This window comes from Crocodylus siamensis, chromosome 9 (assembly GCF_052110815.1).
Source record: "Crocodylus siamensis isolate JL-2025a chromosome 9, ASM5211081v1, whole genome shotgun sequence".
NCBI lineage: Eukaryota > Metazoa > Chordata > Crocodylia > Crocodylidae > Crocodylus > Crocodylus siamensis.
The window spans coordinates 26662934-26689509 of NC_143403.1; the positions used below are offsets into that span (position 1 = coordinate 26662934).

Below are 26576 nucleotides of genomic sequence, written 5' to 3' on the forward strand. Positions count from 1 at the left end.
GGTGTCCCCTGCCCACCTGACAGCAGCAAGGGGTACAATTTCACACCACTGCTGGGCCTCACCTTGGCAGCCATGGCGGTGTTCTCTTCTGCACCAGGTCCTGCATGCCGGGCCACACAGGTGGCTCCTTCATGGAGCTGGTTCAGCCAGGTTGCAGCCCTGTTTCCCTTGGGGGCACAGAAATCTGGGGGGGGCACATGCCCCCCTGCCCACCTGATCCATCACCTATGTCCCTCCACCCCTCGGGTCGGGAGTGAGGGGGACTGGCAGGGGTGGGGGGCTGCTGGTTGAGAGTGAGGGGCAACAGCATGGGCAATGGTAGGGTTCCCGCATATCAGGGCTCTTCAGGGCCACATAGCTAGGGGGTGGGGTCAGGGGAGATAGACCAGTAGCTAGCCCTGCATCCTGGTGAGAAAATGGGGCAGGGGGAGCTCTGATTTCTGTGTTAAAAAAAATCAAATGCCAAAATATATAGGTATTTCAAATTTGTTTTATTATAATGATTCAGGTACTGGCACTGATTCAGGCTTCCAAATTGCTTAAAATTGTAAATATATTAATAAAAGATTGTGTTCATTTGCTACCTATGTATATAGGCATTTCCCTTTAATTATGGAAATATGAATATTTTGGGGGGTTTAATCAGTGAATTTTGGATATTTTACTAGAGAATTTTGGATTTTTAAACAGATGATCCCTGATTATAACTCCCTTATTCAGAGGGCATGAGCTTTTGCAGGCTGCAGCCTACATAGAAGGGTCAAGTCAAGTAAAAAAGGATAGTTGAATTATAGCATCAGAAAGTGTTGTTATGAATTGAAATCAATTGAATGTAGGTGCCTAAATACCTTTAAAAAATTACTCCTTAAGCTTGACTTTACTTTGGTTTTGATGCCAATAGGAATTTTGGTTGGGTAAAGAGAATCACTGAAGACCCTGAACCACTTTAGCCAGGCACCTATTGCAAATAAGAACTTGTTTTCTGTAGATTACAACCAGTAAAAGAAAGGTTTCCATTGATTGGAGAGAGGAAGATAAGAAATATAAAATACCTTAAGAAAGCAAGAAGTTTAAAACCAGTGATTGAGCAGAATACAAAATAACTGTCAGGAAGAACTTTAAGTCACTCAGGAAGAACCAAATCCAGTATCATAGAAATAAAAGTAAATTTATAGGAAAGGGTTTTTTTCCTGTCTTTTTCTTGTTTTTCAGCATGCCACAATTCCAGATGCTCATTACTGGATTTTCTTTAAAGAAGTCAGGTTGTTCTACTTTCTAGCAGGTGTCAAATGGTGTCAAATTGATTCATAAACAGAAACGGAAAACTATGTGTTATGCCACTGACATCAAACTGCTACAACTTCATTAAGAATCATAAAGAACCTTTTTAACTCTAGTATTTTTTGTATCTTTGTACAAACATCTACTGCTGAATTATTTCTTTGCTGAGATTTTTGTGAGCAGTGACACAGGTTACAGTAACAACACAAGAATAAAAGCCATGGTATCATGGGCATGATAAGAGGATTGGTTTTTATTCTCAAGCAATTTGTGAACAGCAGAAAATTACTCACTTCCATTTGCTCAACATTTTAGGACACTAGGCAACATCTAAATCAAAAGCATTTGCCCCAGGCAAAGGCTTCTTTTTAGCAATTCCTTTTTCCAAGAGAAAATATGGCAAATTTGCAAACAGGTCACTTTCACTTTTTTAGATCTTTCATAACTCTCCCCATTGGATCACATCCTGTCTTCAAGATTCATGATATTAAGCCATGCTCAGTTAGGACTCTATAGCAGCAGGATGGGAAAGCCAAATGATAAGACTTCATTCATGTTGTTACAGGACCACAAAGATTCCATCAAAAATATGATTCACATGCAGTCTTGCTATGCCCTCTCTGCATAAGGTGCTGATAGATGTTTAGGAGCCACACTCTAACTCATAAACTAACTACAGACAGTCAAAAAGCCTGAGGCTAAATCAATTCAGTCTTTGCAGGTTAGTCTAAACTGCACAGATTAAATTAAAACAGAAGTGAACAGACGTTTACCTTTGATTCAGGAAATGCAGCCACCTGCCTGCAGTGGCTCAGGCCAGAAGCTGGGGAGTGCTAGAGCATGGCTCTCTGGCTATGTGTTCATTTTCTCTTCCTACTGTCCCCAAGGTCTCTGGGATCTGCAGTCCAGAATCACAGCAGCAGAACTCTGCAAGGTTGCTCATCACTTCCTCCCTGCTTCTATGTGCCTCTGGGATTTGTAGTCCACAGTCAGAGCCAGTAGCAAGTTTGAGTGGAGGAAGGGGTGTTTCCCTGGCCCCAGACTCCAGACAGGGTTTGCCGTGGGGTGCAGTCCCTCCAGCTTGCAGACTGGGCTGCATCCCCAGTTGGGATTGCCCTTTCCCATTCCCTTGTCAGGCAGCCCTCACTGCTCCAGCTAGGGAGCAAAGGGGTGGGGCTAGCCCTGCTCTCTGGAGCAGACAGCACAGCCCAGCTCAGACCAGCCCAGGGCTGCAAAGCATGCTGGGATGGTGGGGGACTGTGATTTAACTTGAACCAGAAAAAGGTCTGAGATAGAAGTTTCATAAACCGGTTCAACTCAAATCAGTGAAGTCTGATACTACATTCAATCAGGTTTATCCTAAACCAGTTTCAGCCATTTTGAAACTGGTTTATGTGCACTGAGCCTTTGTTCTGTTACGGGTTTAAATCAGTTTCTCATCACTTAAACTGGTATATGTGTAATTTATGTCCCTAGCCATGTTCCTTTATACTAACTCATAGCCCCCAGCAGGTGGGGGCACTCCAGCAGCTCCTGGGGAGGCTGCTGACCTGCCCCTCTCCCCAGCCCCAGCTGCCCAGCTCTTGCCATCCCTGGGGCTGTCAGTGGGGGAGGGAAAGAAAAGGGGAGGGGCAGGGGAATGGAGCAGAATGCAGCTGCTGGCAGGGCTTTGCCTGGCTGGAACTGGAAGGAGGGGTTGTGGAATGGAGTCCCCTTGCCTTGCAGGCCCTCCCAGCTACTCTGGCTGGGGAATTGGGTGGCACCAGGCTGGGCCCCAGGGAGTGGGGGCTCCTTTCCTCCACCCCCTGTCTGGGCCTCTTGACAGTGGCAGCAGCAGCTGCTGGCAGGGCTTTGCCGCAGCCAGAGCTGGAGGGATGAGCAGGGTGCAGCAGAGGCCCCTCACTTGATGGGCCTGGCCCAGCTCCCCTCAATACCCCAGCCAGGGTAGCTTTGAGGGCCTGCAAGGTGATGGGGCTTTGTTCTACCTTGCCCGGCTCTGGCCATCCAAAGCCCAGCCAGCAGCTGCATGCTGCCCCTTGCTTTCCCTCCCCTGCAGACAGCCCCGGGGCAGGGTTGAGGTGGTGCTCATGGGCACAAACCCAGCCCCACAAAGACATGAAAAATTAACCCTCAAGGGAACACAAGTTCCCTAAGGTGCTCTGCTCTAGATCACCATCAGTTAATACTTGATTTATCAAGGGTTAATTTTTTACACTATTGGCAATTTTAGAAGTGCTCTGTGTGTTATGTCATGGCTGTAGAGTGCTTTCAGAGGCTCAATCATGTGAAAAATGTAACTTGTGTAAGTGCTCATAATAGGCTTTAAGGGCTCTCATTGGTAGCAATGGTTTCAAGCAGAGAGAGACAGTTTACAATTGAAGAAATCTAGGGGCAGGCCCTACAACACATTCTCTTGGATGAGGGATATTTTCCCCACTGCTTTTTAATGAAAATTAGAGTTACTGTTATTACCTTCCCACAGCATACCTCAATTTCAATGAAGAGAAACATTCTTTACCATTGAAATGTGTGTGCTGGGAGTATCTCTGCTCTGAGTATGCATTCAAACCTTTGTGTGCATTGGTAGTATGATCACCAATCCTAAATGGCCAAGCAATGCTCCCTGCAGCTGAAGCATTTCTAGTAGAATTGCAAATGAACAAGAAACTTTAATTCAGCATTGGAATAAATGCTCTCCACAATTTCAAAGAAAAGATAATAGACTTGGTCTAGTTCCAAGCATCGTCAGCTAGATGAACACCAAGGAGAATGTTTAGTTGTAGATTAATAATTCAAGGTACAAATAGTTCTGAACAAATTTTGGAAAACAAAACCACAATATTAAGCAAACCAGAGACCAAAGATCAGCCTTCATTTACTAACCATTCTCAGAGCTACATTATTTTTCAGAAGTGATGACACAAACCATACATAATAAGCTAGTGACCTTTGCAACACAAATAACAGGTGAATCAGCCTGAATCATACATGCCACAAGGAATGATGAAATATTTAAAAAAGCCCACAACTGGAATATGTGTGCTTCTTAGCTTTGAAGAAATGAAAGCACATCTATTTGGTGAACAGGTAAATGTAGATTATAATTTTTTACAAGGTTCCCATTGGCTCAGTCACATAAAACCAGATAACAAAATACCAAATTATATATGCAAGAACCAAAACCACATTCTGTAGAAAAGAAAACTGACCTAAAAACTTTTATATATTACAGGCACATGATCACCAAAATAACTATGGGAATTCTACTGTTATACATTTATTATCCTGTGCTTATAAAGCATTGCATATAGAAGTCAAATGGTTTGTTAAATGTAAATTGGAAAAACCCAACAAGAGATGGACTTGCTTTGACAGGAAAGATTCTTTTTTATATCACCTAGTCCTAAAAGGGCAAATTCAGACCTTGTACATATGGATTCCAAGTCCATTTACACACGGTCTGAATCTGATGCTATGTTTTTCTCTCGGTCACGGACCATTAGTTCATCTTACTGTAGTAGGTATTCAGAGGGAGTGAAATTCACCACTGTGCACAATGCAGGACAAAGTCTAGAAATATTTATGTCATATACAGATCACATGGGATCCTCTACACAGGGGGTATTTTGCTCCATGAGTCATCTGAATCTTTCCAGCTTAGACAAACACTGGGGCAAAAAACAAGCCTCTGTCTATCATGCTCTTTGCCAGAATGCTTACTTAGTTGTGTTTCTATAATTTAACTATTTTATGAAAAGGTTTCTGACCGGTCATCTAACTACCAGCCTGGAGGGACGCTAGCATACTTCATCTGGTTCCTAACCTTTGACCTGTCCAGCTGAACAACTCCACCAATGGTCAGAACTGATTCCAGCACTGCCCTCAGGTTCATTAGAACACACGTGGCTTCCCACAGCACTAAAGCATAGGCCTCAGGGAAAATCTAAAAATAATTGTTTCAGCCAATTTCTCTTTCTTTTGCCATGGCTTATTCCCAAAAACTGCTGATTTTGATGGACGGGAGTGCAAGTGTTGCTGTCTTCAATGAGAACAACTTATACATTATATGGTTAAAGAATTTTTGTTCCTGGACACTTCCTATTTTGCACAATTATTTTCATTATTTTATTTTAGCTCATTTCAAAACGTTCACCATTAATTCTGATTTCGTTTGATTTACATAATTCCGCTGAAATGGCCTTTTCATGCTGTAAACTTCAAAATATCAATTATCTAACATTTGTTTCTTGCAAAAATAATCTGCATTGTAAATTCCAATTATAGTTTTTTTGTATTCAGAAATAGGTAAAATAGTAAAAATGTTAATATACATTGAAAGTTTGTACAGGATCATGCCAAGTCTTTATATATGGAGTAAAAGTATATCGATAAGGCTTTTTAATTAGAAGATGAGAGAAATAACAATCTTTGTTATACTGAGTCTGCACTTAATTGTATGCCTGGAAATTTCCTGAATAATTTGAGGAATTGAATTAAATAATTTGATAAGAACTGAATTGAACAGAAACTTCTCCACGTCATCATTATATATGCACTGTATCCAACTATTATTAGATACTATTAACTATTATTTGATAATATTAACTATTAACATTTGCAAAATACAAAGAGGCTTTTCTCTTAGACCCCCAAAACAAAATGACCTCTTCAAATTCGTAATGAGGTAGGAATCAAATTGAATGGTCTTCAAGGTGAGTCATTCATTAATCATAAACAAAACAGGCCTGGAATCAAGGACACATCAGCATATACTGTAAAAAGTAAAAGGTTGCACAAGCTTTTTATTTAATATTAACTTCATTATGTTTTTTTAATGTGAATTCTGAGAAGCTGATTTTCTCAGCTTATTTGGAAGTGTTCAGAGTGACTGGCTAAACACTCTTCTCAGCCTCATTTTACCTTAAAGTTAATGTTTGCTCTCAAAGGTATATAGTGTGTTTCTCCTTCCTGAAGTAAGATAGCTTTAAACATAATGGTTGAATTTTGTAAATGGCATTTCAATAGAAAAAAAGAGTGCTGAGGAGAAATTTAATCATCAGAGGAGCTATGGGGACAAATCCTCTGCTGGCATAACTCCATCAGTTATTTCACTGGAGCTGCACCAGCAGCGAATTGGCCCATGCTATTTAAGAGCAGGAAAGCAGAGAAGTTCATTTAGAGGAGCATGCATTGCATTTACAGAGCTCCACTTGGCACAGCTGAGACAGCTGGAGAGAACAAAGGAGGCTAAGTCACCCTTGCTGTTCCTAGAGCTGGGGGAAAGCTGAAGGCTATTCCATCACCTAAGCTAGTTTGGAGCTGCTTCTGAACGTCTCTAAATTACACCAAAGTGCCACTTGAACCTTTAGGGAACCTATACACATGCTGGAGGTCTGCTTCAGTGCATGCAAATTAGCATGTGTCAGAGCAGACTCGATAAATCTGATTAGCACTCTCCAGCAGCCTCTGCATCACATGTATTCAGTGTCTCCATGCTTCAAAATGGTGGTGGAGACACTTAAACTAAAGCTCATCAAATGAGCTTTAGTTAACATGCTCTTGTCACCATTTTGAAATGTGGGATGCTGAATACATGTGACACTGTGGGTGCTTTAATTAGAGCAGCTCTTGGGCTGTAATTAGAGCCTCCCCCCAGCATATGTATAAAGATGTAGTATCAATAACACTCTTCAAACAATCACTCTTTTCTAGCTAACTTGTTCTTGTCCACTTCAGGGGAAACTAGGTCATAGAAACTGAACTTTGATCATGATGCTGGTGTTGAGCTAGGGATATGTAATGGCCTGAGGATGTAGCATTGTAGTGATCTCATTTATACAAGTGAAATTCCATTGACTTCAATGGAGTGGCTCTTGATTTACAGCAAAATAACCCTTAAGGTGCAGGACATGAAGACAGTCAAAATCTCCCTCCTATATATGGATATGCAAGGCTTAGCAATGGGCACTTTAGCTTGGGGATAGTTAAGTGAGCCCTCTAAAACCACAAGGTGTCATCAGATGGTGTTAACAGCAACAATGCAATGGACAGAAGACTGCACATATTGTTAAGGAATATACCAATGTAATAAACTTGTCATTACACTGACAGACATATAACCTCTCCATTTTTGACATACTAGCGATGTACAACCTAAAAGTTTGTGAGCAGATTTACAAAACAGTACAGCATCACCAAAGTTTCTACAACTTGCATCTCCCAACTAAAGCTCCAGCTCTGGAAGGAATGATGAATGCTGTTATTAACTATTTCATTAATTGTTTCTTCCACATCTTCCAAATATGCCAAGATGTCAGTGGTGTCTCTGTCCTTCTGTCACTGGACTGTGTATACAACAAAGAAAAAGGTCAGCTGGCAACTCAGTATTTTCTTAGAAAGTAATAAAGAATAGTACTTGGAAAGCAACAGGAAATTAAATTAATCAGATGAGTCTGTTGTATCCAGAGCTGAAATTTATATGATCTGCACAGACTTGCACTGCAAACATTTGTTTTATAGGTTCACCAGGAGCTTGGGCAATTATCAATAAAAAAGTGCGAGAGAAAGCACATGGGCCCTTTAAGTAATGTCATACCTGTATGGAAAACAGAGCTGCTGAGGCTACATAGAAATGCTCGGAGGCACAAGACTGCTGTAAGCAGACTGGTTTACTGCAGGACATAGCTAGTGCAAAATTAAACAATAGATACAGAATTCTAGCAGTCATAGTAGGAGAGGGACAGTCAGGGATTCTGCTCACTCTCTCAACCTAGGCAGTGTCCCCACTCCAGGGCTCCCTGAGGGTTGCTGGGTATATTCCTTTACTCCAAGAATTTAGGGAGTGCTAGTGTCAGTCTATGGCTCAATTCCACATTTGTCCATAGTGCTAGGGAAAGAAGGGGTAAGAAGAAGAGGTCTTCCTATTAAATGCATGCCCATTCATATTCAGATACTGTAGTAATGGGCTTGATATTAAAAAAGCACACAGAGGAAACCAGAATTTATCTCTGAAGAAAGCAGAATTTTCCTTTGACATAAATGTAATTGCCCCTTCTAGGAGTTTTTGGCCACCATGAGATGTTACCACAAAGGTTGTAGCAGCCTGCTGATAAGCTTCTTTGGGTACTAGAAGTGGTAAGGTCAAATAGACTTCTCATCTGTCTTCAACACTACATTCATCCTTGGTTTCCAGAAAATTTTGTGATTGCACAAACCTTCTCCTCCTGATGACCTCTCTTACCAGTATCCCACCATTAGCAGATTCATCACATTGCCCTCTGCTATTCTGCAACAGCTCATCAGACCCATCACTTTCATGCCAGAGCTGTAATCTGAGTAGGGCAGCAAGCAAGGGATAGAGGAACCACCAGGAACATTTACTGAAATTATGACATTTCAGTTTGTGACTAGGTTATTGGAGACAGCTTTTTGAAAAAGGGGATAAAACATTTTTAGGGAAATGACACAGGATGTAAAGGAAATGCAAATACTCTGGAGCTGAATACTGAAACTAGAAAAGCCTTACATAACCACTCAGTCATATAACCTGTTTGATGCACATACCAGTGTACTAAGTCCCATGAAATGCATCACTTGGTACAAAGCCACCTTCAATATTTACAAAACCTGTGACAACAGGTAGTTCTCTGATTCTGCAAAGGTTGGTAAGTGGGTGCTTTATGACAATTAGGATATATGTCTTGAAAAACCATGCAAACCAGGGGGGACTGAAAACAGGATGCAAAAAATACCTTTACCTCTAAATCACAAAATCTAACCCAGGCTGGTAGTGACAGAAAGTCATTGCCATCTGAGAGGACCATGAACCCTGGACAAGCAACAATATTCTGAGACCCTGACTGTGTTGGCCTAAAACATTACCAACTACCCAGCCAGCATCAATTTGCCCCCTTAGACCAATGCAATACAAACTGAACCCCCTCCTGTTAGCAAGGATTAGCCCTGTTCAAGGAGTGCTTGCCAGAGAGATCTTTTCGCTGGGTTTCCTCTTCAGTGCAGAGACTTTAACATTACAGTGAAGGTTGCACAAGATTTAAACCAAAGGGGCTGCCCAGTGAACACATACAACCAATCATTACCCAGGAATTTTTATTTTGTCCCATCCCTCATACTTATTTTTATGAAAGAATGAACAGTGATGATTCCTGATCAACTGTACCACCCCATATAATAGATATTCACCAGCTTACACAATATTGCCCACCTCTTCCAACGTAAAAAAATACACAAGCTCCGGTTTTTGTCCTAAATTTGTGCTATGGGCATCTTTAATTTTCCTAAATAACTTTCCAAGCAGTTCTTCTAGAATTCACCTTCAAGCTTCAGCATAAACTGCTCAGCAAATACTCCTCACATTCCTTCTTCTTTTTGTGCAACCTTTTGTCAAATATTATAATCACAGTTTGGACAGGAGAGTTATGAGCCATTAAAACAAACAGGGCAACATTTTCTTTTCTCATATGCATCATAAATTTACTGACTGTGCTGTAGATAATGCAAAAAGAGTCAAATAATGGCCCATTGTACAAATGGCTCCAAAGCAGGCAGGTGATATGTTTCAAAAAACAGTCCTATTGTCAGGTCTTAATCTGACATTCAACTCTTCATCACACCATAACAGCTCTGAGCTGGAGTACTGATTTATCATGAACAGGAGCCACATCAAAGCCACCTGAAGTTCCTCCTACACTGCTGGTGAATAATATGTCCAGTTTAATTAGCTGCAGAGCAGATTATGCCTGTAATACACAGGACTGGATGTTCAGTTTTCATTATTATGTATGGGCACAGAGAAACGCTCAGTCCATACGCAACTGACCCCTCCTTATGAAGCAATAATGTGTTTTTTGTACCAAGCAACATGTCTATTGAAGGGTAAAGCAGAATGATCTCTCTGCAGGCTCTGGAAAAAAGCAGTACGAGGACGTAGACCTACTACCCCACAGAATTTGGCCCACAAGGCCCACAATACTCTTACTTTTCAGGAAATTTTTAAATGTTGCCAAGACTACAATGCAAAAGAAAACAACTCAAAATACAGTGTCAAATTAGTGTAATTAGACTGATGGTAATGTTTTCCATACCTTGTCTGAACCACTGATGTGAGTCCTGATGGGCTGCTGCAGTATCTTTTCCCATACTAATCCCCTCAACCTCCATCCATTAATATTTAGCTACGTAATCCACGTGCCATGTGATATAGTCATCAAAAAGTGATATTACCTGTACATAACACATACAAAGCAATATGAGAAGATACTTTTAAAAAGAAGAGAGAACCTTAAACATTAATAAGTAGAAAAATCTGTGAAATCAAAGCATTTTCCTCCTTTTTTTATAATAGCCTTTCATTCTTTTTATGATTTTGACTTTGAAAGCTCTTTCGATGGATGACAGTTGATATTGTTCTTCCATCCTGCTGCAGACAGCATTAGGGAGGGAGGGAAAAAAAAACTATTGTAGAGCTTCTCGTCTCTGCAACATGATTTTTATAATTAATATATACAACTGAGCAGAGAAAGGTACGTTATAATGAAGTGCAATTAAGAGGTGTTTGTTCCTGTCCCACACATAAGATGACTATAATTTCCCTGGCTGTTTAGAAGTCAACCATTATCATTACATTTCACACATATCTTTTCTACTTTTTTTTGCGCTCCTGATTTTGTTTATTTTCAATTAAACACCAAACAAACACGCGTTCAGAAAAGCTGATATTCAGGTAACATCATCTTTTAATTATATTGCTTAGTGAGTATTAAATCTAATGCCCTACACAAGGACAGATTCTGCTCACATACAAATTGGTAGGCATGAATGGAGCTGCTCTGAATTTACACTAGATTTATATTTGCACAAAGGAGAACAGAATTTGCTGCTCTCCCCCACCAAGTCTTTCTGTCTGACATAAAGCCTCTGTTTTTTAATCAACTCATTTTAAAGAATAGCTCTAAGAGAATAGCAGGTTTGGTTACCAGAGGTGATCTGAGACACTGATGCTTCAATTTAATTTCTGTTGTTATTGTTATTTGTATTACTGTAATGTCAATAGCCTCTCCAGGACCACTGTGATAGGCTTCCTAGAAATATATAACAAAGTAACCATCCCTGCCATGAATACCTTACAATCTAAATGGTAGAGAGAGATAGTTAGCCTGAAGTCAGGCAGAATCTAAATGGTAGGTATTATGTGTATACAACAGAGACAGGGAAAGCACAATAAAATAAGGCTTTGTTCAATATGGATCTCACAGCATTGTACTGTAATTATTAAACAACGTGATGGGTTTTTTCTGTTGATAACTAAACTACAGTTAGGGACTAAGCCAGCTAACATTACTGTGAATCAAACTTGACAGTTTAAGTCTCTGAATCCAACTTACCCCAAACTTTTTTTTTTGAGGAAGTTTAGAATTGAAGCTATAGTTTGGGTGTTGAATACTGGGCCTATTGTTAATGCTGTTGGACAACTAACACAACTTCCTGCTTCTTGCTTAGATTTGGAAAATCCTTAGACACAAAAAATTGGCAGGTTCTGTAATACCTGATAGTGACAAAGAAAAAAAGGCAGGTACGGCCAGCATTTACAGACTTACCCAAATCCAATGAAAAGAGTACCATCAAGTACAATGACTTTTGGATCAGGGCCATGATATTTTGCTAGATGCATTTTATAACAATAGGTAGAGATATGATATATCTCAAGACAAGTTAGTAGCGTCTCTTCTTGCCTACCTTGTGCAGCTGTTGCAGAGAAGGAAAATCATAGGTCCTTAGAGCTGAATCAATCATTTTTAATTAAATTATTCGATGAATTTATTCTCTTTGCTCCCAGGATTCCATAATTTCTTTGAAAAATTAAAATGATATTGAAACATAGATGTAAATTTCTCCCTTTCTGAGCAATTGCACTAATATAACAAATTGTTCAATTGTTTATCAGAAGTGAGAAGGCGGGGGGGAACAAATTCATTTTAAAACTGGAGGGAATATTTGTTTTACATTCCTTTGACATTGGCTTATCTCTACAAATTGTTGCTGGAATACATAAGCTTCATTTTCAGATAGATCTAAATTAATTTAGTACATCTAAAATGTCATTTATTTGACATCAGAGGAATGCCAAAGATACAGCCCACAAAGCCCTTTCTTCTGGCCTGTGGTGCTGCCTGCATGTCTCAGATCAGCTTTCTATGCTACATGCATTGGCCCTGTGGTTTGTGGAGCCAATCTGGTGAAACAGGAGCCAGTGCATGCACTACACTCAGCATACAGGTCTCATCCAGGGTATGCATGCTATAATATATGTGGCACACAGGGCCAGTCCAGGGAGTGCTCTGCCAGCCATCCATGCTAGCTCTGGAGCATAGGGCTGGTCTGTGTGTCCGATCGAACCTCTGAACCAGTCTGTGCCCAGGGGCCAGATGAGTTTTACACCCCCGCTGCATCAGCTTAAGATCACCATTAAAAAGATCTAAAAGGAAATGTAAAGTTAAATCTCATCTTTCCCCACCCCCCAAAAAACTTACCCTTTTCCCTGTTAGATTACTGATTTATCTTCATGTCTGTGCATGTTCACCCTCAATCTCTTCTCCCACCCATTTCCCCTCCGTGCAGAGTTTCCAACAGGTAATCATTAGCTCCACTTGAATGAACTACAGTTGATATAAATTACAGGATCAGCTTCCACACCCTGAAGCCCTTTGAAAATTTTCCCCACAGTATCTTTCATTTCTATATTGAAATGCATCTGATTTTCCATGTAATATTTCAGCAGAATTCATTCTGTTTGTTTTAATACTGCTTTATTCAGCTATTAACTTAATAGGATGGAAAAGGCTTTCCCACTAGCCTGATATGTTAGCTTTCTAGTAACTGTTCAACAGAATATAATGTCAACTCTGCTTCCATCTGCTGCTTAGATGCTGTTTGTATTGTTTTCTTTTAATCTTTTGTTTTATACTAAAACTCATAAAAACTTGTATTGCAAAAAGTGAACCAATCCAACCAACAATCCTTCATCACGGAAGAAAAAAACCTAAGTCTGCCAAAGCACTGATCTTATCCCAGCTGCTCTGTGATAGATGTGTTAAAGTGACCGTGTAGATTTCTCACGTGCATGGTGAAAGACAGATATGGTAGGATTTCTACTTTATTAACTGATTACATATAAGGAGAATTGTGTCTTTCAACAGCTCTAGAATATTATAGATTATAATATGAATGTAGAAATAAGGAGGGAGAAAAAAATATCAGTCTCCCTTTGAATAGTGCAAGAGAAAAAAAACAATTAGAAAAAAGATAAGCTTTCTTTTTTTTAGTCTCCCTTCTAATCTTCCCTGAAGTCCTCATTAATCTTTTCTTCATATTTATTTCATGTTTTATTGTACTGTGTATACTGTCTGCCAGTTGTTGAAAGCAAAGAAACTAAAACTGTATGTTGTCTGGAGTGGGATAAATACCAGCTGCCTAAGCTACTTGCAATCTCCATTCCTGCAAACACTTATGTACATGAGCAACTTAGAGGAAGAGTCCTGTAAAGCTGAATGGGAGTATTTATTTGAGGAAATGTTTAAATGATTGAGCCTAAAAAAGCGTCATGACCTTTAGATTCCTGAAACTTACTTATCTCTACCTGCTATCACAGCATTGCCATGATTCATTCACTTGGGATAGTTAAATAGTTATTTCATGGATTGTAAAGGAAATTTCATATTATTATGGGCAGGACATTATCCTCATTTTGGGCCATGTTGGAAAGCTTCCTAACAACCTTAGACTCTTAGGGAGCAGCTTCTTGGTCTAAACTTCTAGTTGCCTTCATACCAGATCCACCCTATTGGGAACAGACAGGACTTAATCTTTATTTTTCTATTAATTTCTCTTACTGCTCACTGAAAACCAGAGGCAAGAACCAGAGGCACTGTAAATCAGCATAGCTCTGTTCCAATTATTCCACTGTCACAAACCACATTGTTCTTATAGAAAGTATATTTTAGACACAGGTTTTATCCTTACTCAAGTATGTTACCCACATTGTGGGGTTGTAAACTTTAGTGGGATGTCTAGAAACTGCTTAAGAAATGTCAGATGATATTTCTCTCTCCCCCAGAGATAGTCTTGGAATTAAGATAGGTATTCTCTATAGATTTCCTTCCCAATCAACATATTCTGTATAAAAAAAATACATCTTGACTGCTTTGCTAGGAAAGGCTCTAAATACTCTCTGTAGCACAGCAGGAAGCTCCTTTAAAGCAGTTTAGATTGGTGGGTGGATTGAGAGGGGAGGAGACCACAATTATACCCCATTTCAATGACATGTCTGGAGCTGCAGTGACTCCAGACAAAGAAGCTGAAATGTATGAAAGTTGCCCTGTCTTCAAGACAGACCTAAAAATACCTGCCGGAGCTGCAGGTTTAAAACCGTTTTCAGGAGCAGTTCACAGAGGCTTTCCTGCTGGGAGCCAAAGGTGCCACTGAATCACTTACAACAGGCTGTCTAGAAGTACCTGGTTATCAGTGAGACTGAAGCACAAAGCCCTTCTTTTTATAGTGCAAAAGCATGGTCTACTTTGCACATGCAGTTAAGTAAGTAAAAATGGGTTTCCTAACTGAAGGCTCTATCCTTTGCTTATTACTTAAGCAAACTCCCACTAACTCTTGCTGTTGTGCCACACACCAATCCATTCTGGGCTATGGATCTGTACTCACACACTCCTTGCCACCAAAAAATTTATGTTGTCATACAAACTCGTTTAGACTCATATTTCTTTAGCTAACCCTAGCTAAACAAAGCTAAGTATATCTCCTCCTCTCCCAGTTTTGGCTAGAGGAATGAGAGCTTCATTGAGTCCTGTAAGTATACCTGTACAGTCAAAAAAGCATTTCAACCCCCTCAAGAGCATCAGACTGGTAAAGTCACTGAGGCAGGCAACTGGGGAAGCAGCCCCAGGCACTAGTTTTGTGGGGGTGTGCAAAAGCAGCTGTTGCTGCAGCGGTGGCTGATCGCACCACTGCAAATCTACATGGCAGAAGCCAGTGATGCCCCAGGTGTGGAGCTCCACTGGTACACCTCTGTATTACACCATAGCTCAGCCAATCAGAAAAGGAGAATACCATCTGACTTAGCCTATATGACTTTCCTGGAGCTTGTTCTCAAAGCAAAACTTAATATATATCATTAACATTAGAATTACATCAAACAGACTTGGTGCACTGGGCTAGGGACAGAGGCTACACATAAATTGGTTTAAGTGGGCAGAAACTGGTTTAACCTGTAACAGTACAGAAGCTCAGTGAACATAAGCCAGTTTCAAAATGGCCCAAACTGGTTAAGATAAACCTGGTTGAATGTAATATCAGAATTAACTGATTTGTGTTAACCCAATTTATGAAACTTCTATCTCAGACCCTTTCCTGGTTCAAGTTAAATTGCAGTCCACCACCATCCCTGCTTTTTGCAGCCCTGGGCTGGGCTGTACAGGGCTTGCACTGCCCCCTTGTTCCCTAGCTGGAGCAGTGAGGGCTGGCTGACAAAGGTGTGTGGGGTGGGGAGACAAGCCTGGCTGGGCATGCCCAGTCTACAGGGGTGGACTGCCCCCCTGACAAACCCTAGCTGAGGTCTGGGGCCAGAGAGGGGGGTTAAACACCCATTCCCCTGCTCAAATTTATGCTGGCTGTGACTGTGGACCACAAATCCCAGAGGCATGTGGAAACAGGAAGAGAAAGTGACGAGCAAGTCTGCACAGTCTTGTTGCTGTAAGTCTGGACTGTAATTCCCAGAGTCCCCATGCTCCCAGCTTCTGGCCCGAGCCTCTGCAGGCATGTGGCTGCATTTCCTGAATCAAAGGTAAATGCCTATTCACTTCTGTTTCAATTTAATCTGTGCAGTTTAAACTAACCTGCAAAGACTGTATCGATTCAGCCTCAGGCTTTTTGACTGTTTGTACCTAGCCCTGGAGAACTGGACCCACGGCAAACATCTGAATGGATGCCAAGTTAGATATACTGTAATATTTTTCATAGGCAATGACCTACCATGGAGAGTCTGAAGTCTGTCAGAAGTCAGGTAGATATGCAGCTATGTCTTCTTTACTATAGACTAAGTAAAGAAGATATGTATACAGCGCACACGCTTTTGTGAACCCATGTTCATTTAATCAGATGCTGTCCTAATGTAACAGCATGGCTCCATTAAAAACTACCACATTTTTGATTAAATGTATTATTGTACTCTGTATATGTATATTTTAATTTACTTATGAATATATGAATGTAATAGTTTTAATATCAGGAACTTGGTTTCCATAAATTGACTAAAGCCAATCATACAGACAGTTATGTGAATCATCTGTAGGTTTTGTGAAAGCTGTAATTTGCAAATTAAATATTTCATGTTTTGCCCGGATGACTGAATTGAACAAACAGGTATCATCCCAAAGGGGATTCTATACATCCAGCCACTTCCATCTTACCTTTCATGCACAAGGCAGGATATAGTTGCACTTTATAGGCTTACTAAATTTACCTCCCTCAGAACTTTCCTGTACATGGGTAAAAGTATAAGTTTACCAAACCTTAAACTTTGTGGTTCAATGTGTCCATTTTGCTCTGTGCCAATTATAGAAATAAAAAGGTACCCACTTTCTCAAATGTCTGAACTTTATCAATTTTCCTATAAAAAGTATGCTGGATTTCTAATTATATCACCATATTTCATGGGAAGGCAAACATAAATTTGGGGGATCTTATTTTAAAAACAACTTTAAAAAGAAGAAATTTTGTCACACGTTTCTACTTTTTAAAAAATTATGCCTACAATACTCCAATGCTTTGCAATTTGAATTTTTGAAAATGTGGCCTTAGCAGTTTGTTTGTCTCAAGTGGATAATAAGATAACCAATGGAGTTCACATGAGCACAAATTGGTTTTTGCAGGTTTTCACAGAGCTTAAAAATACATTCCTCTGTCAAGTCCTTTCTTCAAACACCCTCTTTTCCTGCATTACTAATATGTGCAATGTCAGAGGGCCTTCCAAGTTTCAAAGTATTTCTTAAGCGTTCATTAAATCTCACAACTTTCCTGTGAGGTAAGTATCAGTTTATTATCCATCTTTAAATACTTAGATTCTATATGTAGAAAGTGTATACATTTGTTCTAATTTTTCAAGTATAGAATCTAATTATCAGAGGTCTATATTGAAGTTGCCCCCCCTCCTGCTGCTACAGCAGAGACAATATTAACAGGGGAGAAGAGGAAGGAGGGGTCCCTTTGCCCTTGTCCCCTACAACTTGTTCTCCCTGCAGCCCATTCCCCACCCCCTTCCCTGAAAACATGGAAATGCAAAGGACCAAAAAACACTGACTTATAGTTGGTTTCCATTACAGAGAACATGCTGCTTCTGACAGCAATTTAATGAGAGGTAATGCATTTAATGAGGGAGGTTTTCCTATCTGTGATCATAAGACAAGGGTTTTTCTCCCATGCTGATTGGGGGAAAAAAACCTTATCCTATATTCAAGTAAATATACACATTATATATAAAAAGAATCAATGAAATATATAATATAATATTTCTATATTGTAAAATATAAGGGGAAATCCTGACTCAATGGAAGTTGATGAGAGTTTTGCTTTTTAGTTCAACAGAGTCAGGATTTCATCCACGGTGATAAAGATTACTGAAAATTCAAGGCTAAATGCAGCACAGATACAACATTGTGAGTCAGGAGGTACTCTGTTGAAGTCAGATTTCCACGCTGAAATCTCATTTACCCGTTATCCTAAGAAACAAGAAAAGAATAAATGGTCTACTAAGACTAGTACTCACACAGAATGAAGGTAAACATGGATAAGTACTCAGAACCAGACAAATAAAAAAACAGACAAATAAAACTATAGATTTTGATGTCATCTCTGACAGCTACAGTGATGACTGGTATGCACATGGTGACAGCTGAAGGTGAGGGGCTCAGGCAGAAGGAAAAATCTTCCAGTATTGAGACACAAATTATTCAACTCGGCTGAAGTAAGACAAGTAAGCTGTAACTGAACTATGAGCTATGACTCAGATGCATATGATGGATATCAATTTATAGGACTTCATAGTCATTTTTTGCTAAATAAAAACTACAAATTTACCAAAGTTACCCTTTTTCATAATTAAAAAATAGCATGATTAAGATCAGGAAGGTTAGAAAGAAATTTGATCAAATCTAGGATGAAACACGTTGAAGCAAAAATAGCTGAGGCCCCAAACATTTTAAAACACAATATTTGCTTGATACACAGAAATAATTTCTTAGCACACTAATTCAAAAATTATTTGGAAAATATACCCACAGTTGATAGCTGTGTTAATCAAAGGCAGCTAGTATATATTTTTTCAATTTATTCTTCATTCTTCCCTCTTCCCAAACAAATTTTCCCCATTATTATTTTGCAATCAGACAAACAAGAAAGAGTCTTTTTCAGTAAGGTTTAGTTTCTCTTATTTTGTTTTATTCTGTGGTGTTTCACATGCTCTTGGGGATCAGACAAGTCACAGGAGATCTTGCAGAACTGGCAAAAATATGAGAGTTTCTGGAAGAGCTGTCAGAGAGCTTTGCCAAGCTTGTACAGCAGCTTTATCAGCAGCAATCATATTTGTGATGATATAAGATTATTTCATTTTGGCTCATAATCACAATGAAACCTACTCAAAACACTTCCTTTGTGAAGTGTCATCAACAAAGAAAATAAAAAACTTGGTTTCCTGAAACATATATTCTTTAGCTTTTTCATCCTTATTTTCAACCAGGACTAGCAATGTTAGGTACCTGGAGTTTGGCTGCCTGCCTTGAAACACCTGATATTACTTAAGTGGTATGTGCTAACACTACAAAAATCAGCCATTAATATAGGATAATGCAGAACGTTTATTTTGACTCAAAAAGAACATTTTGATTTGGTGTTCATAATTTTCAAATTCTTTTAAAAATATAGCAGTGAAAATTAGAAATTAAGGGCTAGATTGATCAAATCTCTGCTTACGTATCAAGCAGTGAGAGGATTTCAATCTGGAGCTTTATCTAAGTGCTCTGACCAATGACATAGGAGTTATAAGGGAAAGCACCAATCCCACCTAATGCATGCCTTGTGTATAAATGGCACCTAAGCTGGCCTGAACAAGCAAAATGGTTCTTTCAGCAATGTCAAAATAAATTATTTAAAACTTTTCAATTCTTTTTCAGTTTTTCCATTGTATACTATTTGCCAGATCAAGTTCATAAATAGATTCAGCTGCCTTGTGACTTTTATCCAGGGTAGCTAAGTAGTGATCAAAAACATTTCACCCAACTCAACTGTAGCATGTTTTACCTGTCATCCAACACCTGAAGAACCCCAAAAGAAGCCTTCTGACCTTGGCCAATTTACTGGAAACCTAGGGCAATGGACTAGAGAAAAAATACAGAGTAACTGCAATAATAGGTTGCTATAATATAGAACACCTAAGTGCTTTATAATACAATTTTATATCATATTATATTCTCTTTTATTAGAATCTATCACTGCCACAGGGATAAATTACAATTATTTATTTAATTGGATAGCCAGTATTTACTTGTTCATTGCTCGAACAATGTGTGATGTGTTCTCCCAGGGTTTGAGGAACCCAATCTTGGGCATCCTGGGAATTCCTACACAGGATTGGGCCTTTCAAGCTCTGAGAGTGTATGCCTGGCTTTTCCCATTATAGGAAAGTACCCTCAGGAGTCTCTGGAGCATGTCTCCGTAAGTGGAGAAACCCAGACTTTCTCTGATTACAGACACACGCAGAAATTCCTGGGGTCACATCTCTGTGAGCGGAAAAAGCCAGGCAGGTGCTTCCAGAGCTCAAGGGGCCTGATCCTGTGCGTAAATCCCCAAGTTATGCAGAATTGGGTCTGCAGCCCCCAGAACACCTGCCCAAGGTGGCTGGTGAATGTGGACCACTTTGGCTTGCCCATGGTCTCCTGCCATAAAGTAAACAAACATCTGCCACTAAAGAGCAGAGCAGATTGATACTAGCTTAATTGCAGCCATGATTTTTGGGTATCTGTGGCATGACACATGATGTGGATGTCTGTTTGCTTGGCCTTTGCATGGCCACAAAAATTTGTATGGTGACAAAAAGGTGATATCTGTTTCCAGCCAGAGAAAAAATAAACCATCAGTAACTGGGTGGCAGAAGGAACTGGAAAGGAATTGCATGTGGATTTTGTCAGCCTCATTATTGGTTCAAATCCAGTTTGAGCTGGTAGTGACCAATGGGCTTGTTCACAGAAAGATCAATAAAGTACAGGAGAAGAAACTAAGGGAGAGAAAGATGGCAGAAAGATAGCAATAACGTAGCAAAGGAGGTGCACCGGGCACCCTTTCACCTACCCAGAGTGCCAACCTTAGGTAGAGCTGGGTGGGGAGGACAATAAAAAGTGGCTGCTTGTGGTAGCCACATGATTGCAATTGCAATCACAGCAGCAACCAGAAATTGCTGCTCCCCCGTGCACTGGGTGCCCAATTGCATCCTTGTGCTGCTGGCTGAGCTCTGCCTGATCTCTGGGTAATTAAAGGACTTGGAGCTAAAACCTGTTAATGTAAACCGTTGTCACCCCATTGAAATCCAGCTCTTGAATTTTCCAAGATTGCACCTGTAATAGTCCTTGAACATTCAATTTTCACTTTTTTCTTTTGAAAGAACTCTTCAAAGAAAGAAATACAATTAATTATGATCCTACATTTAAGCAAATGTGCAACTTTACTCATCTAAGTAATTGCCATTACACATGGGCAGGGGAAAAACATGTCTTTTATATTTATGCTCAAGTTTTTGAAGGTTCAGGACCAGTAAGAGAAGTGTAATATTTCAGTCCCCAAATCTGTGTACAATTTTCCATGAAATATAGATTCATAATTCTTTTCATGCTTTTCATGTATGAATTATAAATTTATTTTAAAGATAATGATATAGGCCACTTCATAAACACTCTCTTTGATGCAAAAGATCAGACAACTGTTACTGGCTTTTATTAGTGGAGGAGGGAGTGAGGCTTGGCGTCAGCAGACAGACTATTGTATGTATAATATCAGTGACTTAAGTTTACTCTGGGTTGGCTCCTTTGAAAATTCCCCAAGCTCTATGAAACCCAGAGCTGGGGCTGATAAAAACACTGAAAAATAACAAGGCATCCAAAAAGCATTTTATAAATGCAGCATATTTTATAAAAAGCAATTTCAAATGTGCTCCAGGTAGACACATAAAATCTTATGAATAAGTTAAAAGCACAGCCCAGAAAACTTTTACATATTCTCTAAAATACAAAACAGAATGCAGATGCATGTTTGGGAGAATCTCTAAGTACGGTTTGGATCAGATTACTCTATATTCTTTTATACTGAAGCTCTAAATTTCACATTTTGCTCTTAAATACTATTATTTATTTTTCTTCTGACAAACAACTGGCACAAGAAGAAAATAGGTTCCTTTATTTAAACATTCAATAGTTTCCTCATATGCTGCATACCTTTTGGAAAACTCCATGGACAAAGAATCTGATATTGCCCGTGCTAAACTGGAGCCAGAGTGGTGGAAGCAGTACACAATCTCCGGTCTAGCAAGAATTTAGACTATCTGTAAGGGGCTGGGCATGCTGGGGAATGGGGACTGATTTAATAGGAAGCCACCACCAATAGAACCCTCCAAAAAAAGGTAGTGGCCATTCCTGCACATGGCATATCTGTGTGCTTTCCCTCAGAGAGAAGAAAACACCAATATTTCATTTCATTGGCTCTTCTATCTCCATAGGTGCAAGATGTAAACCTCTAGGTATGTATGGGGATAAATCAAGCTCTCAAATTATTGGAAAAATTCTGAAATCCTTACTCAGTTTAACTTTGATGAGAATATAGCTTGAATAAACAGTAAATCAAGTCCTCTACCTTAATAGATTTGTCAATGGAGAGCAGTGCCTTGACGGTTACAGTAATGTTTATTTTCTTTTCTTTAACTTTGTATTACCTAATTTGTGCTCTCTAATTATCCCAAGCTCACTTATGAATAAAATGTTCTATTTCCTTTTCCTTCCCCCCAGTGACCAAGGGTCTTCCACAAAGTCTCTAAAGTTCCTAAAGTGGCTTGTACTTGGTCTTTCCTAAGAGAATTACAGGGTAACATTCGAAACCACTATTCTGCTATTGGGGACCTCAGACTTTCAGTGTTCATATATTTTTTTTTTAGTTAACACTGGAACATTTATGCTTCTGGCTTAACCCTTCCAGTATCAAAACAAGATCATTTCACAGAATCCATGAAATGTCCACTGGCATCATATGTCCTGTTATTATAAATTACCTACCTTCGTATGAACAGTCCACTATCAGCACAACTGAGAGGGAAATAGCAACTGCTCACACTTCCCCATCCTGGCCCTACTGCCTGTAGAGAGCATCCTGCTGAAGACAATGCCACTCTTAGCACAGGTACGTGGGACTGTAGGTGATAATAAATAACAACGTCAAAAGACTAAACTGATGTTTCTCAGAGCATGCAAAACTATTAAGGTCATTCCCGTTATAGAAATAATTTAAGCAAAGATGATAATTCATTAATAAACCTCAACGAATAGAGGGAGAGTACATGAAATGGTACACATCACTTTCCTATTGTAATTGCTGTACTAGGTTCTATCAGACATGGAATTATCTGTGCAATTAAATTACTAAATCAATGTAATTAAAAACACATTACAATGAATACAAGTTCTAATCTGGGCTAAAATTTCTGTCTCATGTCATGGGACACCTAAGGCCCAGTGTTTGGGTCCAGCAAATCTACTTGTCAAATTGATTTTTAGGTGCTGTTTGAATTTTATGCTATACTGATGCTGTCCCCCCAAAACACATGGGCTTACTTGTGAGCAGTTTGACTTTTAAGTTTGAGCAGCCTTACAGCTATTACATCAATGGTCACCAGAGTTCAGCAGTACTTTGCCATGCTTTGCTCCCTAACTCTCCCACACGCTGCTCCTCCAAGATTGTTTTAAAAAGATTTATTTTCAGTTCCTTCTCTCCAGTTTATAACAAACTGGAGCTCTAGCCCTAGATGATGAACAGTTAACATTTCAAAATGTCAAACCAAATGACATACTAGAAACATAAGTGAGGATAAATCTGAGCATAAGCGTATGTAGATATGAAGTACCTTCTTTCTCTTTACACAGTGTAAAATCCACGTAAGTTGGAGGTGATGTTGACAGCCAGAGGAAATAAGCACAAGCAGCTACTGGAACTGTACCCTTGCTCTAGACAGAGGCATCTGCCCTTGAACTGCACAGCAGTCAGAAATATCTTTTTCTATGGCTAACTGTCAAGAGGTCCACCCTGATCATTCAGAAATAACAGGCAGGTGGGAATGTTAACTTTTCTAAAGAAATGACTTAAGACTGATGAGCAGGGATGGCCTCCTGGTCAAGGCTAAAGACTGAGCAGCTAAAGAAGCAGGGTTTAATCCTAACTATCACAGATTTCCTATGTTATCTGAGAAAAATCACTTAACCTTACTGCATCTCCATTCCTTCATTTGGGAAATAGGAATAATCATATTTTCCCAGCAAAATATATATTCACTGGTGAACTTAAATACTCTTACATAGAAGGGCTGTACAAAAGAAAAATATTAGCCAGAAAAACTGGTTATGGGTTAGCATAGAGCACGTGAAACCTTAGTCTCACTGAAGTTAATATGGGGTTTAGCCACTAATATCAACAGGGCCATGGTTTTACTCCCAGAGTCGTCATCCTGATTCCTGACAGAATCCCTTCAGCTTCCTGTAACTACTGTGCAAACAGCATAGTAACAATTCTCTTTAGAAATGCATACACTAATAAAACACCACGATCTCTAATAAGTAATTCCTGACAGTAACGTATAGTGTAATTAAAAAAAAAATGGTGGTGAGATAAAGTAGGGCTTGAAGATGAAATTTAAATTAATTCATTATGAGTATAAATAAAGACAGCACCTTCTATAATAATCTAGGGAATTCCCACTTCCTGACAGTCGAGGCAAATGGTAAGAAGGGGAACCATTCATTGGTGCTTCTGACCTCTACAGAGAAGTATTAAAAAAAAATTAGAGGCTGGGAAGTAGCTTTTTAACATCCCTTTATTTACCCACTTCATTTAGTAAATGCATTAAATTAAACTGCAGATGTTCTGCTGTCAGCACAGCGAGTGAGCTGCTGAGTTGTGGTGGGCTGTTTCCTTATGGAAACATTTTATGTACTGTAAATAAACAAACACAATTTTGTTAATTAGTTAATGAATTACTTTTTAAAAAAATGTTCCATTAGGCTCTTTATAGCCCAAGCTACCATAGCTCCTATTTTTAATAAATAGAGACCCTGCAATATTAGATGCAGAATGCTCTGGCTTATAGAAATTGCAGCTCATGAGTGACTAATTATCACTATACCACACCAGTGTTTTAACTTATTGTATGTTGATTGTAGTATTTCTAGTCCTGAGCTGTAGAATGAGAAGAAAAAAAATCCAGTCTGTGGGAGGGATGTCAGGATTGCAAAGTTTGTGTGTCAATGGGGGGCATAAAAAGGCCAGTTTATAAACGATGAGAACATTTCTTAAGTAAGTTTAAAATAAGATGGGAATGCAGAGGAAATAAGTTAATAACTAGTAAATGCTGAAGAATTGCATTCTCAACATAAATCCTGCAATCAATTTCTGACATACCAAAAATCAAAATTTGAGAGTAAATAGCCCAGTCATGTTTGAGACAGAAAGCATATTATACGCACCAAAATATCTTTGTAATTGATGGTTACATTTCATTGCATCATTGTGCTCATAGAGTTCAGCTCACTAGTCCAGTGGTAAAGTTTTTAATAGACAGATGGCTAATTTTACAATTCCAACCCAATTTCTTACTGGACCAACTCCAAAGCTCCAGTGTTAGTGTAATGCCGTGGATAAAGGTCAACAGAACACAGAGGAGAACATATGCTAATGTCAGCATTTTCTCATAGTCTTCTTTAACAGAATATATGGTGCTAAGCTGAGGGATTTGCACTGGCTCAACACTAACACCATATGGGTGGCCTGTTGCAAAGTAATGATGGCCTAAGCATAGAATCTTAATCAGGTACTGATGGCCAATGAATCAAATAGCACCACACAAGTAATCACTAAGTGATTAAAAAATTACAGAAGATGTATTGCTGAAATTACTCTGCTAACTAGAGAAGTGATTTTGTCTTAACTAAAGCCTGTCACATCATTACCTCTTAATCTTAACCCCAATCTTTTTCTCTGGACACAAATCTCTCTAGGAATATAAAAAAACCTCGATATCTAGTTCCTGTAAACCTTCTACATACAATGGACATGTAGTACCATTGCAGTTTGGTGATTTTATTAAAGATTGATATTTAGTTATTTATTAAATGGTTTACATAGAGTGTAATGGAGTGCAATTCTATTTCTAGGTTATGGTGTGCAGCAAAAAAACTTGACACAGATACATTCACTGATAATGTACAAAGCATTGTAGGAGATTTCATAGCTAGTCAAATCCTGTTCACTTTATTCACATGAGTAATTCTATTTAAACCTATAGAATTTTTTACATGTATAGGGTGGAAGAGATTCAGTCCTGCAGTACATACACTATTTTACCACAGAAAGCTGCTGCATTAGATGATCCCTTTCGGAGAAACAAACCTCTGCAGAGTATACTCTGTCCCACTTCAACCAGACTCACACTGTGCAGAGAAATGTGAGCCTCAGAGGATGCCTATACACCCTCTGTATTGAAACGGAAGAAAACTCCATACCTGATCTGCACATAAGATTAAGGACTGTGATAGGCACTGGGCAGAGGTAGTACCCTGGGATTTGTATGTAAGCAGAGCCTGTGGCCCTGTGACCTTCATGCACAGAGAAGTTGTATTCACTCCTATAACAGTGTAGTGGCTGTGAAGCCACAGTATCATACCCTGGTTTCTCTTTCAGGGTGAATATTTCCTCCACAACCCATTTTCAGTTCTGTAGCACAGATGCCCTGATTTACAAGGCACTAAATATATATATTTAATTTTAAATTAATAAGTAACCCCATCACTATTCATCAAAGCACTTAAGTATGTATTGTTTATACTTGTGTCCTATTGACTTCAATAAGCGTTAGACATACATTTAAGTGCTTTGCTGAACTGGAACCTGAGCCCAACTCTTGGGAGTTTTCC

At 39.3% G+C, this 26576-nt stretch overlaps 1 long non-coding RNA gene across 3 annotated transcripts; it reads right to left on the bottom strand.

Moving 5' to 3' along the window:
* Positions 1–1427: 1427 nt before the first annotated feature.
* Positions 1428–26471, bottom strand: LOC149857243 (uncharacterized). Of its 3 annotated transcripts, XR_016444274.1 has the most exons (6): positions 24339–26471; positions 22674–22807; positions 19660–19736; positions 12037–12149; positions 10386–10524; positions 1428–7625 (listed from the first exon to the last, which is right to left on the bottom strand). It is a non-coding gene; the product is annotated as an uncharacterized LOC149857243 (long non-coding RNA). The 3 variants fall into 3 exon arrangements; XR_016444273.1 differs by having other exon boundaries at positions 22674–26471; XR_016444275.1 differs by lacking the exon at positions 19660–19736 and having other exon boundaries at positions 22674–26470.
* Between the last annotated feature and the right edge of the window lie 105 nt (positions 26472–26576).